Genomic DNA, 16,822 nt, shown 5'->3' with positions numbered 1-16,822 from the left:
TATTCAAAGTACTTTACATATATTATCTCATTTGATCTTCATAACCTTGTGAGGAAAGTGTTACAGATACTTCCCATTTAACAAATTATAACTTTGAGGCATAAAGAGTCTAAGTAATTTGCTCAAGTTAACAGGAATAAGGTAATATGACAGAGTGGCGATATGGGGAGCAGACTACTTTAGATAAAATAGTCAGGGAAGATCTCTCCTAGGACAATTTATTAAGAGTTTTCCAAGGAATAGAAACAATAGGCCATATATATATGTGTGTGTGTGTGTGTGTGTGTGTGTGTGTGTGTGTGTGTGTGTATGTGTGTGTGTGTGTGGTATATGTGTGTGTGTGTGTGTATATATATACATATGTATGTATATATGTGTGTGTGTGTGTGTGTATATATATATATATATATATATAGAGAGAGAGAGAGAGAGAGAGAGAGAGAGAGAGATTTATTATAAGGTATTGGCGCAAGTGATCATGGAGGCTGAGAAGTCTCATGATCTGCCATCTGCAAACTGGAGACCACAAAAACCAGTGGTATAGTTCAAAGGCCTGAGAACCAGAGGCTGATGGTATAGATTCTAGTCCAGGTCTGAAAACCAGTAGCACCAAAAGCTAAAGATCTATGTTCCAGCTCCAACAGTCTGACAGAGTAAATTCAAATGTCCTTGCCTTTTTGTTCTCTACAGGACCTCAACAGATTGGATTATGACCACCCATATTAGGGAGAGCCATCTGCTTTACTCAGTTAACCAATTCAAATGTTAATCTCTTCCAGAAACACCCTCACTAACAACGCCTAGAAATAATGTTTAACCAGGTATCTGGGCATCCCATGGTCCAGTCAAACTGACATAAAATTAACCATCACAGAGATGATATTTTTCTGGGACCTGATGAGAAGGAGCCAGCCCTGGAATGTTGTGAGGGAAGAGCATTCCTGGCAGAGAAATAAGTGCCAAGGCCCTGAGGTTGCCACAAAGCAGGGGTGCTTTAGGAAAAGAAAGAAGGTCAGTGTGGCTGGAACGCAGAGCTTGAATAGGCCAACGGCAAGATGAAGTTGTACGGGAGGCCGTAGCCAGATGACGTTGGGCTTTACTGGGCATGTTAAGAGCTTGGATTTTCTTCTAAGGACGACGGGAAGACGGGGAAGAGTTTAAGATGGGAGGTGCTATGATGTGACACATCTTTAAAAACCATGACAGGCTACGGTGTGGAAAATGGGCTGTAGACACATTAGGAACGGAGGCCAGCGGAGCTGTTAAGAGGCTTTCGCAGGAATATGGGTGAGAGGTGATGGTGATGAGAACTATGATGGTACCTCGTAGGGAAGTGAACAATTCAAAATATAGGTATTTTAGAGGTAGAGTCAACATGATTTGCTGTTGAATTGAAGGAGAGTGACAAGGGAATTAGAGATTATTTGTGATTACTATGGTTTTAGCTTGACATAGTGGCTTGTGAGAATCAATTATTAAATTTTTAGAAATTTTGCAGCCAGTTATTAAACACTGCCATCATTAAAAGTTGTTATATAAATTTATAATGAAATGAATTATATTAAAAACAAGGGTAATAAATACCGAAAACTCATCACTTCCTAATTATTTTACTATTATTGTTTTACTATACTTGTTTACTAGTATCTATGATCTTGAAGTTATTTATGACAACGTATCTGTTTGGTGGAAATAATATTTCCACCAAAGAGCTGTTGCTCATCTTTTCTACGTACAGTGATGTCACACTGGTAGCTTGAAATCAGCCATGGTGGGAGTATTTACACCATGGAAAATGCAAATGGTACAGTCGGGGGCTTGACTTATTGTCTTGTTGATGGTCTAGACTTAAGAAACCGATGGGGGAAATGCCAATAACGGAGATTAGACTACGAGTATGCTGTGTCTATGGTCATTGAATTAAGAATAGCACAAAATATTGACAAATAGTCTTCCAGCATTTAAATTATTGCCTGATACACTGCCTCTTCCTTCTCCCTCTTTCTTTCAATATAGAGACTAAGCATTATCCAACAGTAATGATTAAATAGTTGCATTGGATGAGAAAAAAAAATCTAGTTGTTTTGTTTTGTTTTCATTTTCTACCAGGCAGCAGCACATAAGGAAGATTAGATCACATATTAGACAAACATGTTTTAAATATTTTCTGCATATCTAAGTGTAGTATGTTAGTGAATTTGCAGCCATGCCACAGGCAATTTGTAATAGACCACTTTGGACCACAGGGAACCTTTAAACATGCTGAAAGCTGGGTCTTATTGAGCATAGATAAGATAAATGTTCTGTGTGAGCTAACTGCAAACTCCATGAGGGCAGGGAGCTTTGTCTGTTCACTGACGTATCCAGAGAGTTTTAACAGTGGCTGACACATACTAAGTATTTAATAAACAAGTGTTGAATTAATAAATGATTTTTTAAATTGGGAGAGTGAAATTTTCTATGAAAAGGTACCTCTGAACAGAAGCTGAGAGACTCAGTTGACAGCAAGAGAAAAACTAACTATATGTAGTTAGAAAACTAACTATAGTTAGAAAAACTAACTATAAGTATATGACTATTTTTTCATGGTTGAGAAGAGATCTAAATAGGGAAATAATGCCAGTACTGATCTAAACATCCCAGACTGAACTTTATCTCTCTTTGCTCTCTTCTAGTATCTCCAAAAGGATTTAGTAATGTGATGGTTTTGCTTGGGTGTTTTAACAAAAGCTGATCTCATGCTGGCATTATAACATGATTATTTTTCAAAGAAAAAAAAAAACTTGTTCAAAAGACTGACAGGGTATTTAAGAGTACTCTGAGAGAAACAACAGACATGGAGATTTCTAAAATATGTACTGGCCTCTTTGTTTCCAAGCCCCACCTGAAAACCCCACCAAAAGTTGCTATTTGAGTACCTGAAAAGCACTGTAGAAGAATTTCTGTATCTTTAAAAAGTTCTGGAAATAAGTGTTACAGCAAATTATTCCTCAACCACTGTTCACACTGGCCAGTGAATAGCATTTTTGAGTTCTCTAGGGAGCAGAGCCAAACAAGTGCCTTTAGACTTCAAAATCCCAGGAGTGATTTTGGCCTGGCTCTGACTTTCCCAGAGGCAAAATTATCCTTATGCAGAACACATCGCAAATCCCAATGATGACTGTCTCTTTCCAGGTTTTAAGAAGGGTCTAAAAACACAACAGGCTTATGCCTCCTTCCAAAACCCACTAGCACTGGGCTTTATGCTCGCTTTTATGAAGTATTCTTGGCTCTGGGGTCTCAAGGGTCTCCCTGAACACATTTTTTACTAGGCAAGTGGAGTATAATGATGCAGATGACTCCTCAAATTAAAAATTTACAAAGACTTGCCCCAAAATGAAAAAACATGGCTTTTACTTGACTTTTCTTTCTAAAAGGATACTTGTAAACAAGCTCTTTCTGAAGCATATTTAAACTGCATGTACAGGACAAAGAAATAGCTTAGTCATTCCTGGAAAATAAAATCATTAGCTTAAGTGAAAAAAACGACTAAACCCATTTTATAGCATCAGTATGTAAAGCTAGAACTCGTTACTGGACTAAAATGTGAGGGTGCCATATGTAGGAGGGTGTCATGTAGACATTATCAAAAGCTTCCACTGAAGTATGCTGCTTAGTATTAAATATTTAGCTATGTAATGTTGTTATAGGACTTTGTGCGAAGTGTCATACATGTGAATTGAATAGGCAAAACAGAGCACCGTGGTGCTGCCCCAGAGTCAAATCCACATTTTCCTCTTTCCAAAGTGGTTTCTTATGGCTCATGCAAGCTTGGCCTTGAGCCCTTCCTGACATAATCAAGAGACAGTTATAAACCATGGGTGCCCTAGGTTAAGACAGTCTTCGGTCGGCTGGAATTGTCTTCACGTTTGTGACAATACACTGTGTAGCATAGTTATGTGACCATGTTTCTTCCTACATTTGAGAAGACAACATTTGAAACTACTGACCTCGAGAATATATATATTCAAATATGGGGTTTAAATTCTAGAATCTCTCATTAAAAACTTCAGGTGCAAGATGTATGGACATTTGAGTGTGGGTGTATGATCATGCACGCATAGCTCCGTATAATAAAAGGTATACTAATTGAGTGATGGGGTATCACATTATTTGTCTAATAAAGATAACAACGTATGTCCCATGTAGAATAATATTCCCCAAGTATTATTTTTGTCGCCATTGCTATTGTTGACAACAGGCAACATCTACTAAGTACAAATGACATGCCAGATATGTTTATTTATTGGCTTGTTTAATTCTCCTGACAAACCTATGAGCTATATGATTAGCAATAAATGAGCAATGAAGAAAGTGAGGCTAAGAGAGATTAGCTAATTTACCCACGGTCAGAACTAGAAAAAGATGAAGCTGGTCTTCAAGCTGGGGTTTGGCTTCTCTGAAGCCTAATTTTCATGCTGAGATAACATGAGTTAAATATTTATATCATTATGGTCAAAATTTGATCATTCTTTGATGATTTAAAAAATAAACCCTATTGTCACAGTGACTCCGAATCATTAATTTGTTAACTAATATGGTAGATGTATTAAAAAAAAATTGCACGTCATTAAGATTTCCTATCATGAGAATTATGAGTAAGTAAACTTTCATTGAATGTTTACAAATGCAGCAACACAAGCCAATAGACATAGTACTTTTGAGGTGGAATTTATAAACTGCATCACAGCTATTGCCAATTTAAAAATAGTTTTTACGCATCACATAAATGGAGTAAGCCCTGTGTTAATCAATTTAGAGTAAGTGCTTCTCCACATAAGACAAATGTTCCAGAAGAAAAATCTACCGTTACTTCAAAATCCAAGATGGCTTATGGTTTTTCTAATTGTAAACCTGAAACAGCGGAAATGCTTGATAGGGAACAAAGAGCATGTCTGATTAAAAAAAACATGCAGGCATTTGCATGGGGCACCTAGCAGGTCTGAGCACCTAACAATACAGATGAGAAGGGCCATAGCACTAACATTAGCCAGTAATGATTGGGCAGATATAGCATTTTGTCCACGGTGATTCCTGTAAATTCATTTATTTTCAAGACATTTGTGAATGGAAATGTCACACAAGAGCACAACTGAGAGAATCTCATAATGATGAAGTAAATTTTTGTAAAAAAAAAACCACTATGTTACAGCCTTTCAAGTTCATGTTTTTACTTGATGTATAGTTTTAGAAAACCATGCTTGAAACAAAGTAGAACTGAGTTTAAATATTATAGAAGGTAAGTTGCCAAAATGGTAAAATCTTAAGTAGAGGAACAATAGCTTCCTCCAATCCCTGAATTTTTCACTTATATCCACTCCATTCTTTATCATCCCACAAGCCCGAAGTGTTCCTAAAGCATTCAACAGGATGATTCACTGCCTGTTTTATTCAGATGGGTTTAGGGCCTCCTCTCCGTCAGTGCCCAGAACAAAACTACAAACTAGACAGCATCTGATTCACTCCCCAGTAGCACGAACCTAAGCCATTCCACCTGATTAGAATCTGAGGAAGAAGCCAGGTGACTCCAAATTAGCCTCAAGGTAAGGCTGAGACACACAGAGCCACTGAGCAAATAACAAGAAAAGTAGTAGGAGAAAGGAAAAGTAGCCAGGGCCTGGCTCATAGAGGTCCTTAAGTGCACCATGTTAATTTATGGCTTGTTATCCACAGGTAAGATTTTTGAGTCCCTTCCTTGACAGAAATTCACATAATATAATTAAATCCAAACTACAAAATAAATGTACCAATTATCTTAGACTCCCTTGGCCATTTCTATTTTATGAAATGAAGCATTTATTTCATTACATAAAATTAAGATGTATTTAATTTTGTATCCAAAAAGTTGTTTTACGCACAATGTTTCTAAAAAGAAGATTCTATCACTGCCAAAACAGAGGTATGAACATGCACCCCGTGGCCTCAGATACCTTTTGAGAGCCTTGGATAGCCTTCAAACTACATCAACCTTAACCACCTACCCATAGGGCCTATGGCTCTGCAAAAATTCACCTGACAATGGAAAGGGACAGATAACTGAAAAGCAAGCACTTGCTCCCTTAAAAGCCTTCCATTGTCAGGCTTGCTGAGGAAGAGTGGGGAGGAAAACAAAGTGCATGAAGTTTATGAAGCAGTATTTGAATAGCACCTCCATGCCTTTTTGTCACGTGTAAATATCACTGTAATTTATTTTTTTCATATCCTAGCTACATTGTTTATTGCTTTATATGTTACAGGATGTCTTGGCTGAGCCAAGGGTCAGATGTGGGTAGCTCCCGAAAGCAAAATTAAGCAACAGCCCTATCCCCACCTCCCCAGTTGTATTTACTAATTTACTTATGTGTTGAAGGGCATCTTGGGGAAAAGAGTTGAACTGTACGCACCTAAAATTTTTGTTCAAGTACATTAATCCTCATTGTCCATCACTTTTTAAAATTTGTGGGATAAATTTGCACAGTACAGTTAAGTTTTATTCTTGTATATTACTTAGATTTGTATGCCTATAAGTAAAAGTATGCATTTTAAATACTGCTTTTTAGGTTGAATCAATCAAATCTTAAAAGTTTAAAATTTATTGAGTTTATTGCCAGTAAATAAAGATTATGATTCCATATGCCTCACTTTGACATTTAGCATGTCTTCTCTTAAAACATCCCTTATAATGTGGAGAAATTGGAACACTCATACTCTGGTGGGAATGCAAAATGGTGCAGCCACTTTGGAAAGCAGTTTGGCAATTTAGTCACCATATGACCCTGCAATTCAACTCCTAGGTATATACCCAAGAGAGCTGAAAGCATTTGTCTAAACAAAAACTTATACATGAATGTTCACAGAAGATTATTCATAACAGCTAAAAATAGAAATAACCCATGTTTATCAACTGATGAACAGATAAACTGTGGCATATCCACACAACGGAATATTATTCAGCAATAAAAAGAATGAAGTGCCAATACGTTTTACAATATGGATGAGTCCTGAAAACATAATGTTAAGTGAAAGAAGCCAGTCACAAAAGACAACATATTGTATGATCACATTTATATGAGATGTCTAGAACAGGCAAATCCATAGAGACAGAAAGGAGATGGGTGTTTGCCTACAGCTGGGGAGAGGGAAGTGTGGGAGGGAATCGGGAGTGACTGATAATGTGTAAGGGGTTTCTTTTTTAGCTGATAAAAATGGTCTGAAACTGATTGTGGTGATGGTTGCTCAATTCTGTGAATATACTAAAAACTAATCGTACACTTTAAATGGTTGCATTTTATAATATGTGAGTTATATCTCAGTAAAAGTCTTATAAAAAAAACTTACAAACTGTAAGTTTGCCTTAACTCACTCTCTGCATGGTTTTAAAAGTTAATAGTATGTATGGAGAAGGTGAGGTTCTTATTAGTACAGGTGAACTGCATTTCCAGGAATCATGCAGGTAACTAAATGAATTGATACCAAAGAATCACTCCTGGGGGTACAATTTAACAGCATGTGTCCCTTACACTTCTTAAATTGAAATGGCCCCAACACAGGTTGGAATGAGGGTGAGATGGAGGGTGCTCCAAGAATTCACTCTAAGAGTGAAGGTTACTGGCACAATCCTATCTCTGCATGTCACTTGGAAAGTGATACCAAAATCCGTTCCATCTCAGTGCACCCACCAAGGTTCTAGAGGAGTTTATAGATACGGTTTGGAAACCAGCACCCCTAAAACCTACTGCATTTTGTTATGCAAGTGGAAAGGTACCATCCATTCTTCTCATTTCTCACTTGGGGGGTGGCAAGTGCCTCTCTGGATTTAGGCTACCACCACTCTAATTTAGCCAACATCAGGAGAGGCTGACTTCCAGCTCCACAAGCAGTAAAAATGCCGATGTCTCCAAAGATGACATGGCAGCAGCTGACAGAGTAACAGGAACGGAGTTCCAGCCTCAGAGTGGCAAATGGGTGTAAGTGCAAGTGGGTCTACAAAGTCCTGGCTCAGCCACCTGAGCATTGAGCCAATGAACTGTCCCATGAGTTCGCGGGCACATGGAATCTTGTGCATTCCTTCTCCCCACTCTTAGGAAAAGCACTTGTTAGAAGGAACTAATTCATGACAACAGTGAGAACTGTAGACTCCTGGCATAGGGACATGGGGGCAACATTCCAGTTTTGTCTTCATGGAGTGTGAACTCATCTCCATCACTGCCCAATCTAAGGCTGTGGCAATGGTGCCATTCTTGCCTCATATGAGGAGTTTCATGTCCAGGAGTGTGGGATCCACAGTAGAGAGTGAAAGCCAAGACTGAGTCTTGGATACTTATGGGCATCCTAAGGATTCCCAGAAGTATTAGTGGACAGAGCCTCTGTACAGGAGGTCCTCAAATAACATTGTTTCATTCAACATCATTTCATTATAATGTTTATGAGAAAAAAAAAAAAAATCAATTCCCTGCCAAGGCCACTGTGTGGAGTTTGCACGTTCTCTCCATGTCTGTGTTGTTTTGCTCTGGGACTCCGGTTTCCTCCCACGTCCCAAAGATGTGCACGTTAGGTGAATTGGCTGTCTAAATTGTCCCAGTCTAAGTATGGGTTTGTGTGAGTGTGCCCTGCAATGGAAGGGTGTCCTGGCCAGGGTGGGGCCTCACCTTGTACCCTGAGCTGCCAGGATATGCTCTGGCCACTTGTAACACTGAACTAGAATGGTGGGCTGGAAAATCATGATCTTATTTGTTTTTATTGCTTTTTAAAAAGTGTATATATAGCTCACATTTACTTAAATATTTAATCTCAGAAGTATTTTGGGTCTTTTTTGAGAAGTTTGGTGAGGTTTTTGTGATCAGAAATATGCCATAGGAACTTGAACGCTGGTTTATATCAATTAGCCTATGGTAAAACTGGTTTCCTTATATATCATTTCACTTAAAGTTGCAGTTTCCGAGAACCTGTGGAGACATTAAGTGAGGACTAATTGTATAAGACAGAACTTCCTGCTGTCTACTCTATGGGAGCTCACAGCCATCCGGGTGTGAATGCCAATGTCCTGAGTGTAGTGCACACCACTGTTTTTCTCCTGTCCTGCCCTCCTCCCCTCTCTTTAATACAGATCCCATCTTACCACGAACCATAAGGGCAGACCTGTTATCGAGGCTAGTGGATCGGAGCCTCCCATCAGTCCTTCTAGGACACAAAGATTGATCAAGTGCCCCAAGAGGAGCCAGTCAGAGTCCTGTCCCAGCCTTTCCTGAACTGAAACTGGAAGGGTTAACCTTTCTTCTCTCTGGTTACACATCACGAAGATGTGCCTTTAAACTGCAGTCCCCACCCCCACCCCTCACCACCACCACCACCACCACCACCACCACCACCACCACCACCACCTCAGTTTTAGCCGTGTGGAAGAAACTGGCTTGAGAGGTTAAAGCTAATTTGCCAAGAGAACTCACAGGTGCAGAAAAGGAGGTGTAGTCATGTTCACGTCTGTGGTTCTGTCACCTTCCCATCCCCCTCATAGATTACAGACCAATAATCTCCTTCACTAATTCAGGTCATTTCTGTTTGTTTCCTGCCACTTGCTGTGGGGTGAATACTGAATAATACAATAGTGCTATCTGGCTGGTGAAGTCTAAGATACTCTGATTACACAGATGTAGATGTGACAAGAGTTTGACAGATGTGTCAATTCTAGTTTTTCTTAAACTGAACAATAGACAGACTATATACAATTCATGGATAATGGATTAGAGTTGGTGATGCCTCACATTATTAGAATTCATTTTTTTCTCCAATAACATAGTAAAATAGTCAATCATTAAAATTTTTTCTATTATTCAATGAATTGAAATAATAGTTGAAGACATATCTATATAGTGCCGTAGAAGTGATTATACATTAGCAAATTTATCGTGTTGAGTAACCTGGAAAAGCAAACTTAAAAATGAATAGAGTTTGTACTGCATTGGCAGAGAAGAAAGCTCATAATTTTTAATAAGAATTTAGACTATTAATAATATAACCACAGACCTTAGAAATAGAAAGACTTAATAAACATTTCATTTCACCTGTTGGACAATTGCCCCATTCTATACAACCATGCTTTCAACTTCTAGAGGCTGCCCATATGCCTTGGTTCTTGCCCCTTTCCTCTATCTTCAAAGCCAGCAATGTTACATCTCCCTCTGACTTCCTTCGACCTCCTTCTTCCACTTTTAAGGATCCTTGTGATTACCCAGGTGGATAATCTCCTCATCTCAAGGTCTTTACCTTAGTCACGTCTGCAAAGTTCCTTTTGCCATGTAAGGAAATATTTATTCACAGGTTCCAGGGATTAGGAAATGGATGACTTTGGAGGCCAATTATTCTGCCTACCACAGATATGGAAAGAAATTTGAACTTTATTCTAATTGCAGTAAATAATCACTGGAGAGAGATTAAGCAAAAATGTGACATGAGCTGGGTTATATTTTTAAGGGTTCATTCTTATATTGTGTGTAAGGTCTATATAAGGGAAAGTAGAGGCACAGGAAACCAAGAAGGGATCTTTCCATAGTCCCAATGGAAGACAGTGGATTTGAGTTGGAAGATAGCAGTGAAGATGGTGAAACTGGCCAGATTCAGGAAAATATTTTGGTATAGAAGAAGGAACAGAATTTGCTGATGGATTGGTTGTAGAAAGTAATTTAGAAAAGAATGACCAAGGATGAGGCCTAAATTTGGGGCCCAATCAACTGGTGTATGGTAGTATCACTGACTGAGGATGGTGAAGAATAGACCAAGAGTGGATGGATTTAGGGCAGAAAGTGGACTTTAAGATGTATCAGGCTGAAATGGCCAAGTCAAGTTTAAGACAACTGCAAGATATCCAAGGGAAGTCCTCAAGTAGGCTTTTGGATGTATGAGTCTAGAGCTTGCAGTAGAAAAAGAGAAGTAGAAACACACATTTGGGAGTCATGAGCATGCAGATGATGTTAAAGCTATGAGCCTAGATGACATCATACGGGGAGGAAAAGCAGGTACAGAACAGGGGAAGAGCACATCCTGAAAGGCACAAATATTGACAGACTTCTTCAAATGTATAGACTTACCACTTAGTCCTGGCAAAGAGTAGCCCTTCAATAAATTGTTGATGAATATAGGACTAATCCTAGAACTACCCATTATTAGAAATTATATCAACTTGTAACTAAATAAATTATATTAAGAACAAAAATTATAAATAATCACAACTCATTGCTTCTGAATTATTTTACTACGTTTTACTATTACCAATGCTGTTGAGGTTAGTTATGTCTATTTTAGCTTCTCAACTCCATTTATGTTGCATTGGCAGCTTGAAATTGGTCATGGCGGGAATATTTACACTGTGGAAATTGGCAAATGTTACGTATTAGGACTTGATTTGTTATTTTGTCATGTGTTAGACTCAAGAGAGTGATAATGTTAATCATGTGAATTAGACTGAAAAGTATCATGTCTGTAGTCATTATATTGTTAATAGCACAAAAATTGAGGAATTTTTTTTCCAGTCGTGTGAAAACTATTATCTGATTTAGTAAAGAAGTTGCTCATATCATTGATGCATAAGTAGGATCTAACAAATGACTTCTTTGCTTCACTTCCACCTTATTTGTTAATATAAACAAAGATATCACTCAACACTCACGTCGGAATTACACTTGTGAATTAATTGTAACCACAGATTGGCAAGAAATAAGAGTTTGGTAAAAATCAATAAAAGCATTAATTGAGAATCAATTGGGTATATGGAATTTACAGGAGTAATGTGTATTTTATTATTATGTGTGCTGTGCTACACATACTTCATAATAGGAAAATATAAACTACACACCAACACACCAACACACACACACACACACACACACTCACACACTCACATATATTTTTCTCAGGGGACCAGTTAAACATTTACCAGCATACCACTGCCTACATCCAAACCTAATAGACATATGGTATTTTATATACAGTATTAAAATTATTATATTACTATCTATTTATGGGAAGTGACTAAAATATTCATAGAAAATTCATGATCAGTATTTTAGAATGCTGATAACTTATGTCATTTTGGTTCCAGTAAAATTTAAATGGATCTGTCAAATATCATAAAACTTAGAGAGGTTGATGGCTATAGTTTCTCTTTATTTGCCTGAATTTATGTTTGATAGTTGCTTCTTACACAGATACTCGGCATCATAGACATCTTAGAAAAAGAATAGGCTAAGAAACTTTCTTAGTTTTCTTAAAAGAATTATCTGCTGATCAGCAAGTATTTGGATCTGATTAAAGCATCTAGGCTTTATCTGTGTAATAGGATAGCCACTAACTTCATGTGGCTATTTAAAGTTAAATTTAAATTAGTTAAAATTAAATAAAATTAAAGATCCAAGATAGTGGAATAGATAAACGCTGTTCTTGCCTCAGCCTGTGAACACATCAAAATTACAACTAAATTACAGAACAATCAGCCTGGATAACCATCTGAAGTCTAGCTGAATGGAAGTTTTATAACTAAGGATATAAAGAAGAAGCCACGTAACGATTGGTAGGAGAGCGGAGAAGTGAAACAGACTGGTCCCAAACCCACATATGGTGATTGAAAATCAGGAGAGATATCCCGGCCACAGAGGTTCCCCATGAAGGAGCGAGAGACCCCAGCCCCCACAACAGGCTTCCCAGCCTAGAGTACAATTGCCAGGAAAAGGAGCTCCCACAACTTCTGGCTGTGGAAAACAGTGGGGATCCCAACCATCTGGGTGGGGTGGAAGGCTGCAGAAAAACCAGACATCCACTTAAAGAGCCCGTGCAGGCACACCTTGGGCTCCAGCGGAGGGATGATGGCTCTGGGGGCATCCGAGACTGAGTTGTGTAACTTCAGGGCGAGAACTGGAGGGACAACCTCATTTTTCCTGTTTGGGGCCCTTCTCCTGTGCAGCCAGCAGGCAGGCATCATCTTTCCTGTGTTGAGCCCACCCCCACAGGCCAAATCTGAATCTGATTGGCCTTGGTGAGCTCTGCGGCTCTACCTTGCTGACTCACTGAGACCCTGCTCCACCCAACTTACATACTGCATGAGCCTTTATCAGTGACTGACCCTCATGGGAGCTGGGAGGCTGCAGCAGGCCTTAGAGTGTCCTGGCTTTTTGTGGAGCTACCCCAGACCCAGTACTGCTAGCAGCTGTCCTCAGTTCACAGAGTGGCCTCTCCCAGATACCTCCAGGTACAACGCAGGCAGCGACCAACCATGGGTCACTTTGTAGCTCCTGCCAGGTACTCCCTGGTCAGTTGCAGGCAGTGGCTGACCTGGGCCTGCACCTGAAACTTTCTCAAGAGGCCTCAGAACCAACATTCTTGGAGGTTGGCTCAGACCACAGCAGAGCACTGCCCAATTAGGCCTACAAGCAGTACATCCAAAGGAAAACCTCAACAGGCACTGGAGTCCATTAGGACAAATCCCACTCAGTGGGGTAAGCCCCCCACAGAGCAGCCTATACGCTGTGGATGTGGCCAAACCCCACAGCCAGTCAGCTTGAGGGCCAATACCACCCACTGACATGTCAACAGCAATCAAGGCTCAACTATGACCAGGGGGCACACACATCCTACACAAGGGACACTCCTGGAGCACCCAGCACAGGTGCCACTGGGCCCCACAGGGCACCTACTACATAAGGTCACTGGCAAAACTAGGAGACATAACAGCCCTACCTAACACATAGAAACAAACACAGGGAGGCAGCCAAAATGAGGACACAAAGAAATACATCCCAAATGAAAGAACAGGAGAAAACTCCAGAAAAAGAACTAAGCAAAACAGAGGCAAGCAGCCTACCAGATATAGAGTTGAAAACAATGATTATAAGGATGCTCAAGGAACTTAGTGAGAACTTCAACAAAGAGATAGAAAGCATACAAAAGACACAAAACCATGCAAAAGAACCAGTCAAAAGTGGAGAATATAATAACTGAAATGAAGAATGCACTAGACAGAATCACCAGCAAACTAGACTTGGAAGACAGGGTAGCAGAAAACACCTAATCACAACAGCAAAAGGAATCCAAAAAAAATGAGGGTAGTGTAAGAGACCTCTGGGACAACATCAAGTGTGACAACATTTGCACTACAGGGGTACCAGAAGGAGAAGAAAGAAAGCCAGGGATTGAGAATCTATTTAAAGAAATAATGACTGAAAACTTGCTTAACCTGGCAAAGGAAATAAACACACAAATCTAGGAAGCACAGAGTGTTCCAAACAAGATGAACCCAACAGTCCACACCAAGACACTTTGTAATTAAAGACAAAGAGAGAATACTAAAAGCAGCAAGAGAAAAGCAATTAGTTACCTACAAGGGAGCTCCCATGAGACAGTCTGCTGATTTCTCAATGGAACTTTGCAGGCCAGAAGGGATTGGCACGAAATATTCCAAGTGATGAAAAACAAGGACCTACAACCAAGGGTACTCTTCTCAGGAAAGCTATCATTTAAAAAAACAAAAGACAGATTAAGAGCTTCCCAGACAAGAAAAAGCAAAAGGAGTTTCTCATCATCAAACCAGTATTACAAGGAATGTTAGAAGGACTTCTTTAAGATGGAAAAAGAAAAAAAAAAAGAGATAAAAAATATAAATAGTAAAATGGCAATAACTACATACCTATCAACAATTGCTTTCAGTGTAAGGGGATTAAATGTCCCAATCAAAAACATAGGGGAACATAGGGGTGGCTGAATAGATAAGAAAACAAAACCTTGACATATGCTGCCTGGAAGATTGAAAGACACACACAGACTGAAAGTAAAGGAACGGAAAAAGTTATTTCATGAAAATAGAAACAAACAAACAAAAAAACTGGACTAGCAATACTTATACCAGACAAAATAGACTTTAAAACAAAGGCTATGACAAGAGACATGGACGAATCCAGTAATCCCACTTCCTAGTATTTATCCAAAGAAACCCAAAATGCTACTTCGAGGGGACATGTGCAGCCATATATTCATTGCAGCACTGTTTACAATGGCCAAGATGCGGAGACAGCTTGGGTGTCTGTCGACAGAAGAACGGATAAAGAGGAGGTGGAGTATTACTCTGCCAGGAAAGGAAATGGGTTCTTTCCATCTGCAGTGGCATGGACGGACCTGGAGGGTATTGTGCTGAGTGGAGTATGTCAGACAGTGAAAGATAGATGCAATGTGATTTCGCTTCTATGTGGAATCTAAAGAACAAAACAAACAAACAAAACAAAAACAGACTCATAGATACAGAGAATATTTTGATGGTTGCCAGGAAGGGGAGTTGGGGTGACGGGTGAAAAGGCCGAAGGGATTAAGAAGTACGAATTGGTTGTTACAAAGTAGTCATGGAAATGTAGGGTATGGCATAATGATTATAGTCAATAATATTGTAATAACTACGTATGGTGTCAGGTGGGTACTAGATTTATTGGAGTGATAGATGGGAGGAGGACTGGGGGGGCAGGGTGAAAAGGTAAAGAAAATTGGTAATGACAAAATAGTCATGGGGATGTAAAGTAAGGCATAGAGAATATAGTCAGTAGCATGGTAATAACTGTGCATAGTGCCAGGTGGGGTCTAGACTACTCTAGTCAGGGGAATCAATTCTTCAGTTATATAAATGTCTAACCATGTGAGGTATACCTGAAATTAAAATAATATTTAATGTCAACCATAACTGAAAAATTAAAAGGGGGGAAAGGTAAAGGGGAGCGAAAGGTCCAAATTTCCACACATAAAACAAATAATTCATGGGGATGTAATGTACAGCATAGGGAATATAGTCAATAATATTGTGACAGCGTGGTACAGTGGTGTCAGATGGTTGCTGGACTTGTCATGGTGATCACTTCTTTAGGTATATAAATGTTGAATAACTATTGTGTACATCTAAAACTAATATAATATTGTATGCTAAGTATATTTTTAATAAAAATCTTTTAAAAATTAAATACAATTAAAAATTCCGTGCTTTAGTTAAACTAACCACATTCCAAGTGCTCAATAACTACATGCAGCAAGTAGCTACCATGTTAGACTGTACAGATTATAAAACTTTTGCATCACCAAAAAAAGTTCTGTTGGACAGCACCCACCTAGAAAATGCCTTCCACATAGAAGATGTTCTACAATTATTAACTTAGTGATGAAATGTCACCCTATTTTTTTAAAAAAAGCTGAAAAGTGAAAGGCAATCAAAAATGTTATTTTTCAGGAGACATGAAACCACCAATAATTGCGTATTTGGATATTTTTAGATATCTAGTATTCAGGGTAGGGACTAATATTTCTTGGGCATCTCCTGTGTGTCAAACATAATACTAGTCCTCCTCACAACAGGTGTATTAGTTCCCCTCACAACAGGTATATACTGTCTTCACTTTCTAAGTGAGGATGCTGAGGTCTGCAGAAGTGCAATACTTGCCTCTCATGGTCAGGCAAGCAGGCAGTGGTGGAGCTTAGCTTTGTGCTCAGAGTTTCAGATGTTCCCTCTGGCACCATGGACCCTCACTTCTCTAAACATAATCACAGATGGTGACGAGAAATGGTCCATTTTTGTCTGGGTATTGGGGATGTCGTTACTGTAGAGAGGCCGTCAAGTGAGAGCCGTGGGCACTGGCTCTGCAGTCACAGTGCTTGGCTTGGAATCCTGGCTCTGCCATTTACTAGCTGTGTGACATGGACACATTACTTCATTGTGTGCCTCAGTTTCCTCAATTTATAAATGACATTATCCCAGTACACATCTCAAAGTGTTGTTAAGCAATTAAAT

This window comes from Rhinolophus ferrumequinum, chromosome 10, assembly GCF_004115265.2.
Source record: "Rhinolophus ferrumequinum isolate MPI-CBG mRhiFer1 chromosome 10, mRhiFer1_v1.p, whole genome shotgun sequence".
In the NCBI taxonomy this organism is placed as follows: domain Eukaryota; kingdom Metazoa; phylum Chordata; class Mammalia; order Chiroptera; family Rhinolophidae; genus Rhinolophus; species Rhinolophus ferrumequinum.
This window is presented reverse-complemented; position numbering follows the sequence as displayed.